The sequence below is a fragment of the Populus trichocarpa genome, chromosome 1, assembly GCF_000002775.5.
Source record: "Populus trichocarpa isolate Nisqually-1 chromosome 1, P.trichocarpa_v4.1, whole genome shotgun sequence".
In the NCBI taxonomy this organism is placed as follows: Eukaryota; Viridiplantae; Streptophyta; class Magnoliopsida; order Malpighiales; family Salicaceae; genus Populus; species Populus trichocarpa.
The window spans coordinates 45,219,117-45,238,674 of record NC_037285.2 but is presented as its reverse complement, the minus strand read 5'-3'; the positions used below and the strand labels follow the sequence as shown (position 1 = coordinate 45,238,674).

Below are 19,558 nucleotides of genomic sequence, written 5' to 3'. Positions count from 1 at the left end.
ATGGTGAAAGGGAAATAATTCCACAGACTCCTGGCTTCCCAAAATTAAAATCTATCTTCATAGAAGACTGTGGAAAACTGGAATGTGTCCTCCCTGTCTCTGTGTCTCCAAGCCTTCTGAACCTGGAAGAGATGCAGATTTTTAAAGCTCATAATTTAAAGCAAATATTTTACAGTGGAGAAGGAGATGCACTCACCACAGATGGCATCATCAAATTCCCTCGACTAAGTAAATTGGATCTTTCTTCCAGATCAAATTACAGTTTTTTTGGTCCCAAGAATTTTGCTGCTCAATTGCCTTATTTGCAAATTCTAAAAATTGACGGCCACAAAGAATTGGGAAATTTGTTTGCAAAGCTCCAAGTACGTCCTTTATATTTCTCCAATAATTTTTTTCCTTTTTAATTTAAATTGTCAACTTCAATACATGTTGATTTCTTCCTTTAAATTTCTGAAACTGAAGTAATTGATAAGTAGAGATAAATCCTTTAGCCATCCACTAAATTTAAAAGGAGTTGTCTAACTGTATCTGTCATGACCTGATTCCCAGATCCATGACCGGCACATAGGCAAGGTTTCCCTCCAAGGTTCCATACCTATGCGAACCCAAACTTACATACAAACTTATCCTAACTCAATCAGAGTTCAACGCAGCATTAATAACAAAATCAACTTCATAATATAATTGAATTGTCTTAATACAAGAGTTAATATAATTTCATAATTTTGGAGTTCTAACTAGACATAAAGGAAAATGTACAAGTTACAACCAAAAGAGCAGGTTCTGAAGGTCCAACAAAAGTGACTTGCTATTAAGCTATAAGCCTGAAAAGGATAAATAATGAGAGAGTGAGTTCAAAAATCAAGCTATAAGCCTGAAAAGGATAAATAATGAGAGAGTGAGTTCAACAACTCAGTGAGTAGATAATATTCAATACACACACACGAGGTAATACAGCAATGAGAAATATATATACAAGTATGGCTCTAGGTTCTTATAGGAAGGTTTCTCAAATAGGCCATAACAAGAATATCATATGGTAAAACTCGTCAGAAAATCAAAATGCAATGAGCATAAGGCTCCGTACTGTGAGATGATCAGTTCACACAGGTTGGTGACTCCCCCGACCAACTAGGGTTCAGATACGATGTGCACAAAGACTAACACTACCCTGTTAGCATGGGTATTCTGACTGACATACCATAGCCTCATAATCATAATCAAACATACATATTCATATCTTAAGGCTCAACTCATGACATCAATCAAATAAGGAGTTATCAATTCAGAAGTCAATTCAAAATATATACTGGTTCATATCAAGAATTCAGATTTAACAATTGATCATACTTTATCATAACAAGGATAATAATCAACATATATATTATCAAGAAGCATGATCCAATTCACATTAACAAATAAAATATTTATAATATTTCTCATGCATATGGAAAATTATCCACTCACCTGACTCGAAAGCAAACAGAAATCAAAAGCAGACACCGAAGAAAATCCTACTGACGTCCCGCCGGTAGAATATCAGGATTATCTGAATATAGAGGAGACATATTCAAGAATGACTCAAAAGAATATATAACCTATTTAATACACTTATCTAAGGGTGTATTCCATAACCCTATATGTTTTTGAACTAACTAGTTATTTTTCCTAAAAACCCAACATTTAATGGTTTTCCCGAAATCTAATCCAATAATAAAACAAATAATAAAATTGGTAATAATTCACTAAATAACCCTCAATTATTCATCAAACCAAACTGCACAAGCTAATATTACAGCTAGGGACTAATCTGTAATTTATCATATTTTTAAGGGTCAAATTGTAACTTTTGTCAAATTGAAGGACCAAACTAATTAAAATATCATAAATCCATTACTATACTGAAATTCTGAACATAATTAATCCTCATTTCTGTCAAGAATATCTCATTATACTCCAGGGACCATTCTGGAATTTTACCAAATTTTTAGGGTCAAATTGTAATTTTTGTCAAATTGAAGGACTAAATTGAAAGTGTTAAAATTTCAAAACTATACAGGAATTCTGCCCATAATTCATCTTTTATTCTGTTTAGAATCTCGGAATAGGCTCTAGGGACCAATCTGTAAATTTTCCAAAGTTTGGGGACTAAACTGTAATTTCCATAAATTGAAGGACCAAATTGAATTTTCATCATCTTCCACCTCCAACCCAGAATTTCAACAGAAAACCCACTGTTCTTTCCTTATTTCTAACAGAAATTCACCATTCAAACAAAATCATAACTCAAAATCATCATAATCTTCCATAATCAACTAAATAATCAATTACCCACAACAATCAACCCCATAACATTTAATTTAATTCATCAATTAAACCCAAAACATAAATTTTCAAAACCCTAACATTCATCAAAACTGAAATTAAAGTTCAATTAACATACATTTATACATTTAACAACCTAAATCTTACCTTTAAACTTATTTCTTCAATTCCTTTCTATTTCCCTAAATTTAAATTTATACTCTTTAAGCCTCCAAGGGCTTTGTTGCCATTTCCTATCTTTTTTTTTTATTTCAAAATATTACAATCTCCCCACCTTATAAAAGTTTCGTCCTCAAAACTTAATAGAAAAGATTGAATACTTACCGAGATTATCGAAAAGATGAGGATACTCCTGACGCATCTTATCCTCGAGCTCCCATGTCGCTTCCTCACGTGAATGACCTTTCCATTTCACTTTCACTGAAGCTATATCCTTCGACTGAAGCTTCCTCACTTGCCGGTCGATTATAGCTTCCGATTGCACCTCATAAACCATATCATCTCTCAATTCAATGGGATGAATCTCTAACACATGCGATGGATCTGACATATACTTCCTTAGCATGGAAACATGAAATACCGGATGAATAGCAAATAAGTTTGGTGGTAATGATAACCTATAAGCAACTGCCCCAACTCTCTCCAGAATCTCATACGGTCCAATGAATCGAGGACTCAACTTATCTTTCTTCCCAAACTTGAATACTCCTTTTGTCAGTGATACTTTTAAGAACACACAATCACCCACTGAAAACTCTAAGTCACGCCTTCTTTTATCTGCGTAACTCTTTTGTCTGCTCTGAGCTGTTTGAAGCTTATTTCTAATTATCTATATCTTCTCCGAGGTAATCTGAATCAACTCCGGTCCCATTAACCTCTTCTCACCAACCTCAAACCAACAAACCGGTGATCTACACTTCCAACCATACAAAGCCTCATAAGGTGTCATCTCTATGCTAGCCTGATAACTGTTATTGTAAGCAAATTCCACTAATGGTAGGAACTTACTTCAACCAACTCCAAAATCCATAACACAAGCCCTTAACATATCCTCCAAGATCTGAATGGTCCTCTCAGACTGACCATCGGTCTGAGGGTGAAAAGTTGTACTCAACTGCACTTTAGTACCCATAGCTTCTTGAAATTTCACCCAAAATCGCGATGTAAACTGTGGACCTCTATCTGACACTATCGAGATTGGCACTCTATGCAACTGTACAATCTCACTAATAAACAATTCCGCCAGTTTTGCATATCCATAAGTAATCTTAACTGGCAGAAAATGGGCTTATTTTGTCAACCTGTCAACAATCACCCATATCGAATCATAACCCTCCTTACTCCTAGGCAATCCTGTCACAAAGTCCATTGTGATCCTTTCCCACTTCCATTCTGGAATCAACAATGGTTGCAACAATCCAGGAGGTTTCTGGTGTTCACCCTTTACCCTCTGACAGGTCAAACACCTAGAAACAAAATCTGCTACATCAGCCTTCATCTTATTCCACCAATAACACACATTGAGGTCTTTATACATCTTGGTGGAACCTGGATGCATTGTGTAAACTGTCTGATGTGCCTCTACCATCAATTCTCTCCTCAGATCATCTACATCAGGTACACAAAGACCATTCCTATATCTCAGCACATCATCATCATCTATCACAAAACTTGCAGCCTTACCCTGCTCAACCTCATTTCTGATCCTGAGTAGTGAAACATCTTTCTTCTGAGCTGCTTTTATCTTATCAAACAAATCCGACTTAACCTGAAAGTGAGCAATCATTGCTCCAGCTTCACTAAGATCAAATCTGACTCCTTTATCCACCAACTCATACAGCTCCCTAATCAGAGGTCTTTGTACCTCCTGAATATGAGCTAAGCTCCCTGATGATTTTCTACTCAAAGCATCGGCAACTACATTTGCCTTACCTGGGTGGTACTGTATGATACAATCATAATCCTTCAGCAGTTCCATCCATCTCCTCTGCCTCAGATTTAGATCCCTCTAGTGAAAGATGCACTTCAAACTCTTGTGATCTGTGAAGATCTCACAAGTTTCACCATACAAGTAGTGCCTCCAATTCTTCAAAGCAAAAATTACAGCCGCCATCTCCAAATCATGTGTAGGATAGTTCTGTTCATGCTTCTTCAGTTGCCGTGAAGCATAGGCAATAACCTTGTCATGCTGCTTTAGAACACATCCTAACCCCACTCTCGAAGCATCACAATACACTGTGTAACCACCAGAACCTGATGGTACTGCTAGAATAGACGCTGTAGTCAATCTCTCTTTCAACTCTAAGAAATTTTTCTCACAAGCTTCAGACCACTAAAACTTAACATTTTTCTGCGTCAACTTAGTCAATGGTGCAGAAATACAAGAAAAGTTCTCTACAAACCTCCGATAGTAGCTGGCCAAACCTAAGAAACTTCTATTCTCTATCGCCGAAGTTGGCCTAAGCCACTGCTTAACTGCTTCAATCTTTTGAGGATCAACCTCAATCCCATTCCTTGACACTACATGCCCAAGAAATGCTACACTCTCCAACCAAAACTCACTCTTTGAGAACTTGCCATACAACTGATGATCTCGCAAAGTTTGAAGCACAATTCTCAAGTGCTGCTCATGCTCCTCTCTAGACCTCGAATACACCAAAATATCATCAATAAAAACTATCACAAATTGATCAATAAACTGTCCAGACACTCTATTCATCAAATCCATAAAAGTTGTTGGTGCATTCGTCAACCCAAAAGACATCACTAAGAACTCATAATGACCATACCGAGTTCTAAAAGCTGTCTTCAAAATGTCATCCTCTCTTATCCTCAACTGATGATACCCAGATCGAAGATCGATCTTAGAAAAGAATTGAGCTCCCTACAATTGGTCAAACAAATCATCAATGCGAGGGAGTGGATATCTATTTCGAACAGTCACCCGATTCAGTTGCCTATAATCTATACACAACCTCAATGACCCATCTTTCTTCTTCACAACAACACCGGGGCTCGCCAAGGGGACACACTCGGTCGGATGAACTTTTTATCTAACAAATCCTGTAGTTGCTCCTTTAGCTCCCTCAATTCTGCTGGCGCCATTCTATATAGTGCCATTGATATTGGTTCGGTACCCAGAATCAAATCAATACAAAACTCAATCTCTCTATATGGAGGCAATCCAGGTAAGTCATCGGGAAAAACATCGATAAACTCCCTAACTATAGGGACTTGATCTCATTGGGAAACTTCTTTCTCTACATCTACTATATATGCTAGGTAGCATTGTGCCCCTTTTCGAGCCATTTTCCTCGAGATAGCTGACAACATAATTGATGGAGACCCAATTTTATCTCCTTGAAATACCAACCCAACTTCTTCATCTAGATCAAACATTATTTTCTTACCCCAACAATTTACTGAAGCCCTATGCTTTGCTAACCAATCAATTCCCAAAATCACATCAAAATCAACCATATCTAAGACATTTAATTCTCCCATAAAGATCTTATCTCCAATTTCTATTCCACAATCCGAATACACATACTTCACTAATACTAATTCATCTAGGGGAGTAAAGATTGAAATTGGGGATCTTAATAAAGTTGGTTGCTTATCCAACCTCATGGCAAAAATATAAGGACACAAATAAATGAGTTGCACCCATATTAAATAATATTTTTGCTTAAAAAAAAAGCAAACAACAAGAATATGTTGAGGTGCGGATGTACTACCTAGCCTCCTATACCTTGCATTTCTAAATTGTACAATAGGGACATCATCTTTATTGTCATTTACTCTAAAAGTATCAATTTTATGTCTATTCCTCGGCATTTCCTAAAATAAAAGTGAGAGCACTCAAGTCATGCTAGAACAATAGCATGATAATTATCACAGAATTATAGCAAAACATGTCTATCACAAGGAAGAAGACATACTTGATGAGAATTCAAAATTCAAAAACAACAAACAAGACGATACGGATCCTAATGCTCAACTTATTATGAAATTAATTATACTATTGTTTCTTTAACCTAAAGCTCTGATTACCAAGTTTGTCATGACCCGATTCCCGGATCCATGACCGGCACATAGGCAAGGTTTCCCTCCAAGGTTCCATACCTATGCGAACCCAAACTTACATACAAACTTATCCTAACTCAATCAGAGTTCAACGCAACATTAATAACAAAATCAACTTCATAATATAATTGAATTGTCTTAATACAAGAGTTAATATAATTTCATAATTTTGGAGCTCTAACTAGACATAAAGGAAAATGTACAAGTTACAATATAATTTAATAATCATATCAAGTTTGTTTCTCTTTAATTTAAATATGGAGTAGACTTTTATTCTGGGATTTTTGATGTAACCTTACTATGAATATGTGAACAATTTCTTTGATTGAATTATTACATTAAGATGTTGAGTATTTCATTCTATGTGTAATGCTTGCGTATGTTTGGCCAACATCTGCATGATTTAGAATTCAATTTGAAACTGAGAAGTGATGATTGTTTTAGCTATTGTTTGAAATACCTTAAGAAATCTATAGGATAGAGATATCCTAGGAACTTTTGTAATCGTTACAGGTTTTACAGTATTTAATTAATTTCGACAAGTTCAGAACTTTCGTAGAGTATATGAAATTTGTTTGTCGAAATAATTTATTGATGCTCGAGAGAGATTAATATTTACATTGGGAAAACCTGATTATCAACATTAGGCGTAATTAATTTAATCGAGAAAGTTCACATAGGCATAGTTACGGTAAGTCATAAATCCTAGAACCAGTACAATTGAATTCATTAATATTTAATCATTTGGTTGCTTCTTTTTTTTTTAATCATTAATTTTTGTTTCATAAACTATCTTATTCGATTCCTCAAATAGATCATAATTTAAAAGACTTTGGTAATTAGTAGTCATTTTTACAAATCCTCGTGGGACGATACTCTACTCATCACTTTATTACTTGTTACGATTCATGCACTTGCGAAATTAATCAACAATATCATAAAATTTAAAGGAAAAGGAATACTAACATGCAAAGAAAGTATTTACAATATAATTAAATATTTCAAAATGGTTAATTACAGGATAACTAAAAATACTACATGCTAAGCTGAACCTTTATAAATACATCAAGGTTTGCACAAAAGTATACTACATAAACACGTTAATTCCTTTTTGTTTTAAGTTAAATATTTATATAAGCTTCACAAAGTAGAGTCCTAAACTAATGATCTTCCTGAATGTTTGATGGACCTGTTACATAAATAAACATACCATTATGTTGATAAAGAATATATGTATGCTCATGTAATGAATACGAATGAAGTATTAATTTTCTATCAAATCCATGAGAATTCTAACAAAGAACTTATATTTTGCTTGTAAATCTTTTAAACTGAATTAACACTCATTTGTATATTCTTAATTGAATAATCTTATTTACTTGCATAAACTAGGTGACCTTGTAAGGTTTAATCCTGTAATTCATTTCCCGGCAATCCTATCACGGATGCCATTAGCCGAAGCTAATCGTGTAAATCATATCCCAAAATCATATCCCGGCAATCCTATCACGGATGCCATTAGCCGAAGCTAATCATATGAATCATATCTCGGCAATAGCCGAAGCTTATCATATGAATCATTTCCCGGCAATCCTATCACGGATGCCATTAGCCGAAGCTAATCATGTGTATCATTTCCCGGCAATTCTATCATAGATGCCATTAGCCGAAGCTAATCTTGTAAATACACTAGGTTTTATTTACATTGAACGATATTTATTATAATTGCATTTACCAGAAGGATTCTAAATTGTATGTGTAAATAGGAGGGAAAATCACGCACCTGCTTTGCCTGTCTCGCGACCTCCCCTAACAGAAGATCCAATCCTGGTTGCTCCTCCTGAATCATAAGGAAGTTTTTTTTTTTTGGTTATGATTCTTTCAAGCCGATATTATAGAGAATTCATATTCATCCATTACTCATATGTTACTTTCTATGCATGTTCATTTCCTCATAATAACATACATACATATATCATGTATATTTTCAGAGTTAATATCTCAATATACAAGTGTTCGTATGACTCAATTCTTTTATATTCTTATTTATAGTATTCACATGAAAGTCTACTGTTACTGTCAAATTTCCAACTGTTATTGTCAAATTTCCAACTGTTACTGTCTAACTTTGAACTGTTACTATCCAATTTCCAACTGTTACTGTCTGACTTTGAACTGTTACTGTCTGACTTTTCCAACTATTACTGTCTGACTTTTCCAACCGTTACTATCTGACTTTGAACTGTTACTGTTTGACGTTGAACTGTTACTGTTTGACTTTTCCAACCGTTACTGTCTGACTTTGAACTGTTACTGTTTGACTTTGAACTGTTACTGTTTGACTTTTCCAACCGTTACTGTTTGACTTTTCCAACCGTTACTGTCTGACTTTGAACTGTTACTGTTTGACTTTGAACTGTTACTGTCCAATTTCCAACTGTTACTGTCTGAACACTCATCAGATTTTTAACTATATCTAAAGTTCTAAAACTCCATTTTAACTGAGATTGATCTCGTTGGAAAGCTAAGACACGAGGCTACTAGTTCTCTGAGGGAGGAGAACCCAGTTTTGCCTCTAAGATAGTCAAAATTGTTCATTTACTAATTAGTCCTATTGTCCTACATAATCAGTCACGACTCAGTCTCAGTTGGTAACCCATAACTGGAGTTCTACATTTTCAAATTGAGCAAGACCAGTTTCCTAGGTTACCTAACATTCAAATCTACAATTTCTATGGGGAACCCGATCCTAATCCCCTCATCCTCCTACCCGAAATCTCATCGAAAGTTAGGAGACAAGTCTGTCCAGATTCGTCTCCCCCTCCCCTTCACACAATACTTTCATAAACTTAATCTCAACAATAAGTGCTTTTTTCCCAATTTATATCTAAGAATCCTAACCTATGATTCAATATCAAGGCATCAATTCTTTATCAAATTTAAAAAAGAATTTTTTTAAGATCATGTTTAGAATACCTTACCCGGTACAAATTAAGATTTTGATCTTCAACCAGTTGAAGATTTTCAACTCCGTCCTTTCTTTTCTTCTTGTTCAATTTCCCTCCTGTCTTTTCTTCTTGTTCAATTTCTTGGTAATCCTTTGCTCTCAAGTGTTTATCCCATCTTTAAGCTCTTAGTCTTGGATGGGTTCTTGAAATTTTAGTGTTTCTCTCTTGATTTCTCGAGAATGGGTATAAAACTCCCTATTTTCTCTCCTTATGGTTCCTACAGATTTTTTTTTGTTGAGGAGAGAGTATTTATACTCTATATTTTCCCTTATTTTTATTTAGACCCCCTTTTTCCTTTAAGTGTATTATTCTCTTCAATTAAATCCAACCCTCAATAGTACCGGGTTTATTATAATGTCTCGAATTATTTCGCCCGGAAATTTATATTCAAAAATTTCTGAATTTCTATTTTTATTTAATCATATGCATGAATTTCTTCACTTTTATTTATTTATTATTTTTCCCGGGGTTTACACTAATTGGGCGGTACTCTTTGAATTCCAAGGTAAGCTTTTTTTTTCGGCACCAATGTGATATAGGAGAGGTTAACCCCTTTCAGCATAGACCCTGTTCTAAAAAATACAGTAATCAGGTCCAATAAGTCTTCTGCAATAAAATCCCAAGCAAGCTTATAGAATTTAAAATTGAAACCATCTGGACCAGGACTCTTAGAACCATCACAATCCCACACACATCTTTTAATTTCATCCAAGGTCACATCTCGCTCTAGCCTAAGAGACAACTTTGAATTTAACCTTTTAAAACCTACAGGACCCATCTTTGCTTTCTTCCCAATTAGAGCTTTATACAGATTATAAAAATAATCAACGACAACAGATTTGATTTCTGGTAAAGACCGAAGTTCAGCCCCTTTATGATTGATCATCATAATTTGAGATTTGGCTCTTCTGAAGTTAGCTATCAAATGGAAAAACTTGGTATTACGGTTCCTTAGCTTGCACCACAACTGTCTAGATCTCTGCCTCCACTTGCATTCAACTCTATTACTGTAGGTCCATTTATCCCTTATAAGAGATTCAAGCTTGAGGTGATCTGAGGGACATAGAGGATCAGCCTCCTGTTTTCTCTCTAGATCATCAATTTGGGAAATCACAACCTAAAGCTTGTGCTCTTGATCACCAAAATCATCTTCGTTCCATCACCGAAGTTGAGCTGCTACAAAGCTAAGCTTTTTAATAAATCTGAAGCGTCCTAGGAATGCAGTACACCCGTCAAACCAAAAGCCTCTAATAATGTTTTTGAAGTTAGGAAATTGAAGCCAACAATCCAAAAATTTAAAAGGACTATAACCACTCTCTAGGAGGCAATCAAACACAAGCAAGGGGCAATGGTATGACATTTCTCTAGGTAATCGATGGAGCATTACATTAAAGAACTGAAGAAGAAAGGATTCATCTGAGAAAGCACGATCTAGTTTGCTCATCAAGCGATTCCTGAACCAGGTGAAGTAGCCTCCAGCCAGTTGATACTCAATAAGGTAACAAGAATCCAGAAAATTCCTAAAAGCTGAAGAGCCCCTGATATGAAGATAGCCACTGCTTCTATCAATCTGATTTAAAGTCTCATTAAAATCTCCCACCATCAACCACGGAATAGGGAAGGCATGTCTGAGGATACACAAGTTCATCCAAAGATCCCGTTTTTCTAACATAGAATAAGAGGCATAAACACCAACAATAGCACAGATAAAACCACTTTGCATATGCTGACCGTACAGACCAATCCACCATAACCATATTCAACAGATGAAACCTGAAATTTTGTATCAAGAGCAATCATACCCCTTCTACTTCCTTTAGCCTCATTACAAGCCCAATTAACATTGCTATTGTTCCAAACATGAAAAATGAAAGAGTCTGTGCAAGTCTTAATTTTTGTTTCTAGAAGAAAGCACACATCAATATTATGAATATCAATAAGCCTACCCACAGCCCGTAATTTTCCAGCCCTACCCAGTCCACATAAGTTCCAAGAGAGAACCTTCATAAAAAAAAACCAGAAAAAATCCTAACCAAAGCAGAGGAAACAAAGGACTTACTGGACAGCCCTCCAGTCAGCCTCCTCTTGTTGAAGCTGTTTCCGAATATCTCCTTCAAAAGCATAAAGGTTGGAATTGTCCCCAATAAGCAAAGCTTCCCCAATCTGGACCATACCCTGAACTTCTCGATCTTCTGAACTCATAGTAGCTTCTTCATCTCCTGATTGTACAGATCCTGTTATACAAAGATGTTTATGAGAATCCCCAAAATTTTGAAAATGGCGTCTATTCCTCATGTGAACATCTGAGTCATCTGTAGATTCTTCTATGTCATCCGCGTGTCTCTGTAAAGTCCCATGAATTGTTAAAAGTTTTGTCTTTCTTCGTCTAGAGCAAAATTTCACTTGACTGTTGTCCTGTTGAGTAAGATCTCTAGAGTTGGTATACACAGTAGAACCCAACTTTAAGGGTTGGCTTGCTTCATCCATGTGGGGCCGCCTATCTTGAATTGGCTCATGGGCCTACTCATAATTGGAGCAAGAAAAAGAGGAGGTACTGTCAAGGAAGTCAGAGCAGTAAGTACCCAAACTAAGCTGGGCTTCTAATGTAAGGGGGTGGCCCGAAGTATCATGACCAAGGTCCACTAAATGATGAGCTTGAACATTAGAGTCTTGCACCTTGCTAACATCTGCAGCATTGTTGCTAGTGGTGCTGACGTGATGATTTAAGTTTTGAGTATATCCCAAAATTTCAGGGAAAAGATCTGTAGACATTGTTGGGAAGTGGACTTGCCCCCCTAGTTGTTGCAGTGCATTTATGATGACAAGAGAGCTGTGGTCTTGGAGCCTAGTTGGAGCTAAATAGATAGCCTTTCTATAAGCTGGATCACCAGCTAGATATGGTTTAGCAGTTGCCGCCTCTTCACAATTTGAAAAAGATTTCATTTTCTCCCTCGTTTCAAGCCCCACATCATGATTAGTTTCAACTGAAATATTTGCTATAGTTCCATCCGAACTAGATTCATAGCCACAGGTTGTGTACCCATCTTCCAAAACTAAGTTACTATGGAAGGTGTCAATGGAGTAGCAAATTGAGTCAGCCATGGGATAGTGAAGACTGTCAATTTCGTCAATACAAATGGTATGATCTTCCCCATCAATGTGCAAGATGATTGTCTTCCTTATATCTTCATCACTTCTTGTACCAAGCAATAAGTGTAAAGATACAAGGGCTGAACGTCTAAGGCCTAAACGGCCAAAGCCAATAATATCTCTTGTAGATCTGAGAAGAGTTGCTAGACAATTTCTGTACGTTCCATCCTACTATTGGCAATCCTTGTATGGAGATCCATGCTAACCTATCAATGGCACAATCTGTAGAGAGCCATGGCCAAGGGCGGAGGCATGCATGGGCTAGGGTGGGCTCTAGCCTAGATCAAGATTTTATCAATATTTTTTTATTAATTTTATGTAAAGAAAATTTGTAATTTTTAATTGAGGTATCACAAAATTCTGAAAATTTACATGGAGCCTTCTAATATTATGCTTTAGCTAGGGTTAAAATTTCAGAATTTTTGGAGAAATTCAGAAATTTGATAAAAAAATCACAATTTGACCAGTTTTACGTTATTGGGTGTAATTTTCAATCCGACCATCAGATTGAGCTGAAACTTTATGAGAAATCTTAAAATATATTGAATAAAATCTGGTTAAAATTTTAGGATGAACAGAGTGTGGTAGTGCTAACAAAAAAAAAACATCAAACAAAAGCAAAACGACTCATTAAAGGTAAAATGATTATTTGCCATTAAAAAATAAAACAAATCAGTTCTTTCTTCCTTTTATATGTTGCCGACTGAGCAGAAGTAGAATAGAAAAGGAAAGAAAAGAAAAGGCAAGAGAGAGAGAAAAAAAAAAGTAAGGGGAAAACATAAAACAAATTCAAGGAAAAAAAAAAGAAAAATGAGAGAATAACCTTGTAAACTTACAAAGTCCAACTTATAAAATAGTAATCTAAGGAAGAATCAAGTGAAGGAAGGAGGAATTGAGAGAGGGAGAAAATTTAATTACTTTATTTTTCAGTTGACATGAGATTGTTATTTTATCCTGGTTGAGTGTTTGTTATAATATCGATTCAGATTCGATTATAGATGAATTATATTCCACAAAACATCAAAGGATGTAACTTTAATAGTGAGTTTATTTTTACTTTCACTTTAATTTTATATACTTTTAAATTTATTTTTTAATATTTTGGGTAGTGTATTTGAATTAAAACTTTACTGTTAACTTTAAAAATTCATGTATATGAATTAATAATTTATCTTTAAAAATATTTATATATTTATTTAATAGCCCAGGACAGTAAAAATTCCTGGCTCCGCCTTGGCCATAGCCTTATATCATCAAAATATTTGTCCCAAAAAGGCAAGTCAGCCTCAAAAGCATGCATCATGGAGGGATGATCTTCAAATAGGAGCAGAACCTGTGAAGCACCAAGAAACCTCATTCCGGTTGATTGAATATCACAACTAATAAGGTCATTTTGAATCTTTCCATAGTTTGCACCTGCAGATATGGATGCAAGCAAACAATTGTTTAACCATGATATGTCTTCTAGTTTTGAAGAGTAAATGACAGTTTCTTTCATCGAATCAAGTTTAGGTGGCTTTTGAGGAAGACAAGTTTCTTGCGCAGACATTAGATGGTGCGGGGTGTCCATAGTTTGCAGAACTGTTGCATAGGTTCGGTGATCTCTTGTTCTAAAAGGTGGGCTTTTCAGTCTAGCTACAGGTTTAAGGGGATTTTGTGGGATTTTGCCTTGGGTGTGTCTTGTTTCAAATCTTGCTAAGTTGACCCACAACTTCTAAGAGTCAAACCAAATATTATTTAAGCTGCGAAGTAAATCATCAGTTGAGTCTTTAGAGGAAAGGGTACAAAACCCAAATCGTCTTCCAGCTTTGTTTGGTTTTCTTGCCATAAAAATGCTAAATTGGGAGTTTGATGTGTTGAATGCCATATCATGAAATTTAGGAAAAACATTCAAAACCTTTATAGTGAACACGGTTTTTCTGTGCTGACTTTGGGGCAAGGAAGGTAATTTATGTTATGGATGTCCTCAGTTTGTCTTTAACGAGGCCAAGCATCCTATATAGAAATCCTGAAGTTCCTTTAAAACAAAATTCTATGTCAGGAATTTTAGGCCTTGTCAGTTCTAGGTAATGCAAAATTGTGTTTAAATGAGCATATGTATTTGAGCAACAAGGAGTTGGTGTTTGTTCATTATTAAAATCCCCTTTAAGTGAGACAAGCTGTTTGTGCAACAAGGAGTTGATGAGATTAGGTGGATGATTAGTTCTAGGATGACTTGGTTCCTTAGAGCACCATTTGCAAGGTCACCTTTTCCCTTGAACATGATGAAAAACCGTGAGATTTTATTAGGAAATAAAAAGTTAGGATAAGGGAGATGACTACTTAGAGGTTGGTAATTAGGAAGTGTTCATTGAAGTAATTGCTTCGATGAAATTGACCTCCAATAGAGAATATTTACTCAAAGGAATGTTATGGAAAATAACCATGCGATTACTTTTTCCCATTGTCAACCAAGAAATCTCTACCTTTAAAACAAATATGAGGTAAACAATCAATTAATTTTGGATTACATTAGTTTTTGGGGCGTTTCAGTTAGAAATATTCATTTATTTTGTTTCGGTTTCAGTTTGACATTTCTAAAAATCAATAAACTGAACCAACCCATAGTTTATGTGCATTCAATTTTAGATTGCGTTAGTTTGAGTTAGCAACCTGAACCTGATTTGGATTGATTCAGCATAAATGAACATTGTTTCGGTGAAAGGCTTATCAATAGTTACCTTTTGGAAATGATTATTAATTGTTTCAGCTAAAAAATATCCGAACCAGACCAGACCAAAACTGATCAACATGTTGGATTGGGTTGGTTTGAAAATTTTTAATTTTTTCAATTTTTTGTCTGGTTTTTATTTTTCTGAAACCCATACTCTTAGTGATTAAAATATCACAAAATCAATATAGAATGTCACATAATCTTGTTGATTCTATGTCTATAACAATATTTCAAAAAATAAAAATAAAAATAAAATATTTGATAAAGCAATTTAGCTCAATCCTTGTATAAATTAAGAGGTTATAATATTTGTTGATAGCATTTGGAAACATACTAGTGTACCATCTTTAATAATGCTTGTTACTATGTAAATATACAAGCACGATTCCCTAATCATAGCTCCATAAATCAAATATGAGCCATTAGTATTGAAATAACAACTGCTCTTCAATTCATCATCCCACTTGAACCTACATTGGGTAGCACTCTTTCGACTTTAATTAGAAAATACACTCATTAGTATAATGTTGCAGTTGCAGTCGACGTTTGTGTCCTGTTTCCATGGGTTAAAAATATCAAATGTTGTGTGCATACACTGATCTAATAATTTGAATATAAGAGTTAAAAGCTTCAATGCATGTAAAGTGCTGTAATACCGAGAGGCGAATTGGAAGCCCTTACATGACAGTTATATGCAGACAACATAATAATAATAATAATAATCCACTTTTTAAAATGAGGCGTGCAAATGATTTTAAATAAACATTTAATTGATTTAAAATTAGAAAATCAACCCAAATCTAAATTGACTAATTTTATCTCTCCTTTGTAGTTTTTCAACAAATCTTTCTTTCTTTTCTCAAACTCAAGAACTATATATATAGAGGTAAAATAAAGTTTTGTACTGAAAAGTTTCATTTCTAAACTAAAAGGACCAAAAATATTTTTGTCAAGATCACAAGGCATGGAAGTGCTGACTTAATTTGTACCAAGGCTGAGCATTAAGTTAGTGTCAACTTGTATTAAGGTCCATTAAGCCCACGTGACCGGCTACCTTAGTTTTCTCATTTATGAAGTTGTGTACAAGTTCACATACATTATTCCAATCACATGCCATTATATTTTTAGTAAACGACTAGAAATATTAACAATAATGTTTTAACAAATATTAACAATTTATTTTCATAATATTTTTTTCTTGAAAATATATCAAAATAATATATTTTTTATTTTTTAAAATTTATTTTTAATATCAGTCTATTAAAATGATTTTACAAAAAATTAATTTTAAAAAAAATCGATTTTTTTTTTAGTTATGTAACAAACATACTAGCTTATTTTTATTTTTTAAATGATTTTATTTTATCGAAGAAACTTAACTGCCTCATTGTTGTATGCGTTATTAACACCAAAATTTAAACATAGAAACCATATTTTTTGTTACAATTAATATATAACTGTATAAGAACAAAAATTTTGTGTTGAAATACTTAATTCAATTAAAATATCTTTAAAATTTTATTAACATAACTAAAATAAATTTTAGTTACTATTTTTATTTTTATTTTTTACATGAAACTAATTATCAGGAGTTGTAGTAACCTTTTTTCACAAAAATAAATTATTACTACTTTTATTCAACTTATCTCTAATCAAGAAAAAAAACTAAAACAATAATATGTAATCTCTAAAAATATTTAATCATATTTTTTTTCTATGTTTTCCTATTTATAATCATATAAATTGTTTTTACGAGAGTGAAGGGTTTAAAAAATATAATATTGTTCTCTGATCAGATGGCCGCCGGTGGGCAGCAAAACAGCTTTTTACAAATATTATAATTTGTACATAATATGTTTCATATTAACAATTGTTTGCATTCCTTCAAAGATGAGAGCAGCTTCTCTCCTGCTACAAGTACAGGGAGGAACAAATAATAAAAACACAAATAAGCTCACCGTGTATATATGATTTGAGTCCAAGGATCAATGCACCACTTGTTTATTTAATGAGTTGAGACTGATATAATATTTGAAACAAGACAACAAATAATCTAATCTAAACCCTCACCTGCAAACTTTAGTAGCATGTTTACTCTCTAGTCTCTAACTAGTTTCGTTGCCTACGAATCGCTGCAGTTACGAGTTTGAGATTCGAAAAATAGACTTGTGAGCACTTCTTAAAAAATAGTAAATGTAAACCCATAATAAATAAAGTTGATCTAATTGAAAACCGATACGGCTAAGTCAAACCATATAGGATGATGGTCAAACTCCATCTATAGTGAAACAAAAAAAAAAGGTCATGGAGATGGAGATGGAGATGTATTTATGGACCAATGAAACAAGTTTAAAATTAAGAAGAAGTTTGTTCGCGTCAGACCAGAATAAAAGCTCAAAAAGTTATAATTTTTTATTTGATTATTTGATCATGCTCAAATTTTCACGTGAACCATCGAATCTTTAAATATAAAAAATCTTGTTTAGGCCTCTAGTTTTGGCAGTTTTGTGATTTTCCTTGTTATTTTTTTATTTCTTGCTTGTTTTGGATTTTATATTTCTTTCCTTTGTAATTTTGGTTTCTGTTTTTGTTTCCTAGTTGAGGTAAGCTTCCTAACATATTTAAGGCTTTGTAAACCTCCTGAGAAGAAAAATTTTATTATTATTATTTTAGAGAAAATAAACTTGGGAATTTGAGGGTTCACATCTACAGTCTCTTTTGCTCATATATTTTTTGGTGTTCTTTAATTATTGTGTTTATAGCTTTCGTCTGCATCAAGTTTAAATCTCTTTGAAAACAAAAAAACCGACCAATTTTGATGTAGTCAATTCTATAATAATTAGTGATTATAAGCAGTCAGGTGTGAGTCTACCATAACTAGATGAAGATTTGCCCAAGATAAATTATGTTGATAGTCTAGCAAATGCATTTATGGACCAATGAAACAGGTCTAAGTCTAAGAGAAGGTTTTGTCACGTTAGACAGGGATAAAAATCCATAATTCTCAAAACAGGTAACCCTGCGCAGATCTTCATCTGTCTTTTCCCCCTTCCCCTCTTTCCTTTATCGAATCCAATTCATAACTAATTTGGGTTGCTTTTGTGGCAGTTTCAATGATTCACACAGCTATTGATAACTTTTACGTAACTGGTAATGAGCTACAAAGTTGGGTCTGCTTTAAGGTTCCTTTCTTTCTTTCATCCAGATTAGCAAGGTCGAAGTCCTTTCTTTCATCCAGATTAGCTGGCTCAATGCAATTAGGGAATGGCAAGAGGAGTTCGTTGGCAATATGAACTGTAGGGAATTTGTGAATTTACATATTAGTTGTGTGGTTCTAGTAATTGTTCGGATGATACGGTACAGATAAAAACTCACAAACTCACAGAAATTGGTAATAAGAGAAAAGAAACCTTCAAGAAAGTATCAAACGAGGAGCAACTGTGATTTGTATGAAGCTACAAGTTTTGCATAAATATTATCAGTGATTAGTTGTTAGTGTTAGATAGCTAGTCAATAATGTTTTATAAATTGATTTAATGGTTAAATAAGAACTCTGTAGATGCTAGAACTAGTTGTAATAGATCACTAACATGTTATGATAATTGGCAATGACTCTTGCCAATGAGAAACAATAGCTAGTCAAGAACATTCAATTAATGGTCTGATTACAAGTATAATATGGTCACATTAATTTGATCGAAAAGTAAGATCATGTTAATGAAAGTCTGAGGAGTGTAGCTCAACTGATCAGATCCTGAATTTGCTTTCTAAAACTTATAAGTTCAAATTTCACAAACTTCAGGGCAACTAGATACTTATATTATCGTTAACTTTAGGATTCATTAGATTAATCGAGATACACAAGCTAACCCGGATATTCATATTAATCTAAAAAAATCATGTTCATGGAATTAAATGCCAAATGAAAACATGCACTATGACTTATTTTATCGCATGTTTAATAAATTATGAATTATAAAAAAATTTGTTTTCAGAGTTGTTTTAAACGGTGGTTTTATTATTGTCATATATACGGTGTATCGCATGTTTTAAACATGCACTATTGTCTTTTTCTTCGTCTCCCACTTGTCCCCGTTTTGTCTTTTAAAAATTCTAATGCTCCACTACTTTCGGTGGAGTTCAGAGATTTGTTTTTACGTTGCTACAGTTGCCGTTGGGAACCAAGGATTCCTTACCAAGGAGATAACATTTTTAAAAGAAAAAGGCAAAAAAAAAAACAATTAATAAAAAACTACAACCATATCAAAAGATGAGA

The 19,558-nt window shown here is 34.1% G+C and overlaps 1 protein-coding gene and 1 long non-coding RNA gene across 17 annotated transcripts in view; both read left to right on the top strand.

Moving 5' to 3' along the window:
- LOC112326625 (uncharacterized) overlaps positions 1-18,728 on the top strand; it is a 51,024-nt gene extending 32,296 nt beyond the window's left edge. Inside the window, exon 3 of the long non-coding RNA XR_008057783.1 lies at positions 18,391-18,728. This is a non-coding gene — a long non-coding RNA (uncharacterized LOC112326625). The remainder of the gene's footprint in view (positions 1-18,390) is intronic.
- Positions 1-19,558, top strand: part of LOC18096055 (uncharacterized) — a 691,470-nt gene that overhangs the window by 646,675 nt on the left and 25,237 nt on the right. The window lies entirely within an intron of this gene.